At 44.4% G+C, this 4,355-nt stretch overlaps 1 pseudogene; it reads right to left on the bottom strand.

Annotated features, from left to right (window-relative positions):
* Positions 1 to 1,772: 1,772 nt before the first annotated feature.
* On the bottom strand, positions 1,773 to 2,582 carry LOC101956640 (protein FAM50A pseudogene; annotated as a pseudogene).
* Positions 2,583 to 4,355: the final 1,773 nt, after the last annotated feature.

The following is a 4,355-nucleotide window of genomic DNA, read 5'->3' as shown; positions in this document are numbered from 1 at the left end:
TGTTCCATGGTCCCTAGCCAACTTTCTTTTCTTTATCCTATATTTTCAAATTTTTCCTGTCTCATAACAATGATTCTCTCTTGACTCTGGCTCTCCCATCTTTCCCTTTTCCCCTCACTGATCCACTTTCAGTCAAGGTCTTTGACAGAGCAAGGTCTACACTTTCTGTCTCATTTCCCTTACTCCATTTATCTGATTCCTTGGTCCCAGGCTTGATCACCACCAGGTTCTGACTCAATCTGTGCACGCTTTGCATTTCATCACACTAGAAGCACATCAGAGTAAGTACCCTGAGCGCACTGCTTACACCAGGCATCCTAATTCTCTGTGCCTTTCTTGTGCACACCCCAGCCCACAGGACACCTTGTATGGGGGGTGCACAGGTACCATTAGACTAGAACGTGCCAAGTGGGAAAGTTCATTCTCGGTCAATCAAAGCAGCACAAGATAATTTCTCAACTATTGGCTTTGGGCATGGCTGACTACAGTAATAGCATCTCTCCACGCAATTTTCATGCCTGGAAAAGGTCCGTGGAGGACAGCTGCTGCAAACTCACAGGCTTGTGTTGGTACAATGCTCAGAGACATAGGTTCCTACTGGACACTTGTCACAGGTAAGTACCTGGCCAGTGGCACAGTCAACCTGGTGGTATGTGCCAGTGAGACTTGGAGCCTTGGGTTCTGGCTGAGCCATGGTGGTGGTGCTAATGAATCTAAGTAGGAGAAAAGAGCCAGTGATCATAGTGGCTCCAATTCCACATGCAATGCAATGCGATGCGGCTGCATTAGGCGAGGGTGGTGCTGCTGCTAGCAGAGGTACCCAAGGCTGGGAGGAGGGTCGTTCTCAGGGATGCCCGGGGCGGGGCTTGTGGCTCTATGGTAGCTTGAATCCGTGGCTGCTATTGCCCAGCACCATATCCACCGCCACCTCCTGAGACGGGAGCCCATCTACCTCCAACAAACATGATGCACTGCGGCAGCCAGGCAGCCAAGCAGAGCAGGAAGGTGGCAAGGGAGGCACTCAGCACCTGCCAAGTGGTGTGGCTGCCCGGGCTGGGAGAAACAGCCTCGGCTACAGCCTGGGCCTCCAGGTGCACTTCTCAGACAGCGGCTGAGGAGAACCAGGGAAGAGGGCTGGCCCAGAGAGAGCAAAGGGACAACTTCCCATAGCAAAGCCTCCAGCCACTACCAAACTCCATCCTCCGCTGCCCAGACCCGCAGGCGAGGGACTGTCCTTTCTTCTTTAATTTAAATATTTCTGGTATTTTGTCACTTTGAACGGAAGCTAATTAACACAATATTTTTATAATCACTTTAGAATTAAGGTTCTGTTTTACTTTCTTAATCTTCATTAGCATCAATTCTATTCTTGGTCCTTTGCTCTTATTATCTTATATATTTTCATAAATTCTATATAAATTTTAGAACCAGCTTATTTAGTTACATACACATTAGCATACACACACATATACTCCCTTTTTGCATTTTTATTATAATTTGTTAAATGTGTAGCTTGGTTTGCTGGTGAATTGGCAAATTTATAATATTAAATTTTCTCTCATAAACATTACATTTTCATTTATTTAGATATTTTTTTTTTTTAACATGAGCACTTATTTATTGTAAAAGAAAAAAGCAATTACAGTTCCAGGGAATGAGTGGCTACCATTGTCCTAGCACACAGCAGCACAATCGCAGGGGAATCAGACTCTTGTATTCTGGACACATGGAGGTGCACCAGGGACAGCCGAGGAAAACCACTTTCTAGATGTTCACCGGATCTTATACTTGTCTCACTTCTTTTCATGGTCATAGGGCTTCCAGAAGATGGCAGGGAAGATGTGTTTTTCTTCTCATACCACCTCCTCAGCACCACCTTTCCTGCATGAGACTCATACTTTTCCACAGTGGCATCGCTGAGTATCCACCCATCATCATGAAGATCAAAGTTAAAGAGCGTCTTTCCATTTACCTTGGTAATGATGAAGTCACAGAAACTGTGATGATGGGGAATGATTAGTCCTCTTTGATGTACATGAACTGCTCAACCCCTGCTGACCTGAGCTCACTAGAGTCCTCACGCAGGATCTCAAGTGCCTTCTAGAGGAACTGCTGCATTGTATTGCCCTTTTTCATTTTGACTGTCTGCTGGTGTCTGCAGCCAGCCCAGTAATTGAAGGTGATTTCAATCTCTTCACTCTTAATCTTCTCCTGCTTGGCTTTCCACTCCTGCTACATCTCTTCCCGGAGACAATTTTCCACCTGCTCCCTGTCTTGGTCAGGCAAGAAGCCGGTGTCCACATCTGGGTTCTTCCCCAATTTCTTTCTCTTTGTGGTGATCTCTTCCCTTTCCAGCTTCTCCTCATGCATGGTCACCTCCTCCTCCTTTTCACCTCACTCCTCTTCTTCCTCCAAGGTAAAGGGCAGGCTAGAGATCTTCTTCTTGGTCTCCTTCTTGTGCTATTTTCTCGCACCTTCTCCAGCTTTAGCTGTAGCTCCTTTGACTGCTCCCTCTTGGCCAGCTGCTTTTCCTGCTGCTTCACCAGTGCTTCCTGTTAGGCTTGCATCTCATTCAGGGTCACAAGACGGTGCTGGACTTGAGCTCTGCCTTCACAGCATCCTAGTGTGCAGAGAACTTCTTGTCAATGTTGTATTTTATTACATTCTCTTCTGCGATCTGCTGCTTCCTCTGCTTCATCTGCTCCTGCTGCTCTTCCCATTTTTTCATCAGATTTTTGGCGCATCCTAGATTTTTTTTTTTTAACAGAAGGGATTAATGCTGAAAAATGTCCATTCGGAGATTTCTCAGTGAAAGCAGTTTCAGCAATGTGACAAAGGGCTACATCAGACTGCAGAGGGCTATTGAATGAAGTGGTGGTCGAGGAGGTGAGGTCTGTTATTGTGGTTTATTGATTTAGAAATATTGAGATAAAGAGAACAAATGAGAAAGTCTAAATGTTATTTTTTTTTAAGGATAGGTGAGCTTTGTGAAAGAATATCTGTCAGAGAAGGACATGTTGCACATGATGTAGAGAGAGGAGGTGGCTTATAGCCGACAGGGAGGGGTTGGAACCAACAGCTCAAAATGTGTGTGTTTGTGTGTGTGTGTGTGTGTGTGTGTGTCTGTGTGTGTGTGTGTGTGTGTGTGTGTGTCTGTGTGTGTGTGTGTGTGTGTGTGTGTGTTGAGGTGGAAACTACAGTTTGCCCATGGTAAATAGAGATTACCTTGAAGGTGACATTTGAGTAGATCTTAAGGAAATGACATGGAAGATTTGATGAATCATGGGGGGGGCTTTCTAGAAAAAAAATAGGAAGAGGTAGGGGCTGAAGGGAGTTTGGAATAGAGTGAATGAGAAAGAGGTTGCCAGGAGGTGTGTGATTAAAGAGGTAACAGGCCAGATCACATGAAGTCCTGCAGGAAATTGTAAGGACTTGGGCTTTTACTGATATATTATTGGATGGTTTTAAACAAGTGTGTGACATAATATAACTTAAGTTGTAACACCCTCACTCTTGGTGGTGTATTGAGAGTAGCTAGGGTAAGGATGAAATCAAGGAGAGCAATTAGGATAGTTTTACAGCACAGACAAAATTTGAGGGTGGCTTGTACTAGGATGGAAGAAGTAAGAACTGTTTGGATTATTGATATATTTTGAAATGGTGACAGGATTTTCTTCTGGGTCATGTGTATGATACAAAATAGGGTAGTCAGGAGTTTTGATATGAGCACTTAGAAGACTAGGGCTGCCATGTAGTGGGATGGACAAGATTGTGAGAGAAACTGGGTTAGGAAAGAGTGAATATCAGAATCTATTTTTTTTTTAAGTTTCAGATGCTAATCTGACATCTAAGTAAAAATGTCAATTAGGCAACTTGTCATCTGAAGTTCAAAGAAACACCCTAGCTAGAGAGAGGAGGTGGCTTATAGCTGACGGGGAGGGGTTGGAACCACCAGGTTTCAGAAAGTCTTTAAAGCCATGAGACTGGGAGAGATGACCAGGGAGAGAAAATACAGTATACTGAGTCCTAATATTTTCCAATGTTAAGAGACAGGGATGTTAGAGTCTGTAAACAAGTCAGGATGGCACCTGGCATGAGAGTGTGTAAACAAGTCAAAATGGCGCCTGAAATTTTGCCAGAGGGAGTGGATTGTGAAGTAACACCATCGAGCCATTAAGTGTGAAGATTCCTTATTGGTTGACTGCTGTATCTAGTTTATGTTAATTGATATAAGCTATGTGTCATGTATATATACCCCTCCTGTGCTACAATAAATGGCTCCCACTCCTGCTGTATCAATGTTCCCCCCCCCCCAGTTATTTTGCTGCAGCCATGCTGTGGCAGATGGTGTCCCA

The sequence above is a fragment of the Ictidomys tridecemlineatus genome, chromosome 11 (assembly GCF_052094955.1).
Source record: "Ictidomys tridecemlineatus isolate mIctTri1 chromosome 11, mIctTri1.hap1, whole genome shotgun sequence".
In the NCBI taxonomy this organism is placed as follows: Eukaryota; Metazoa; Chordata; class Mammalia; order Rodentia; family Sciuridae; genus Ictidomys; species Ictidomys tridecemlineatus.
The sequence above is the reverse complement of the archived record's forward strand: the minus strand, read 5'-3'. Positions and strand labels throughout refer to the sequence as shown.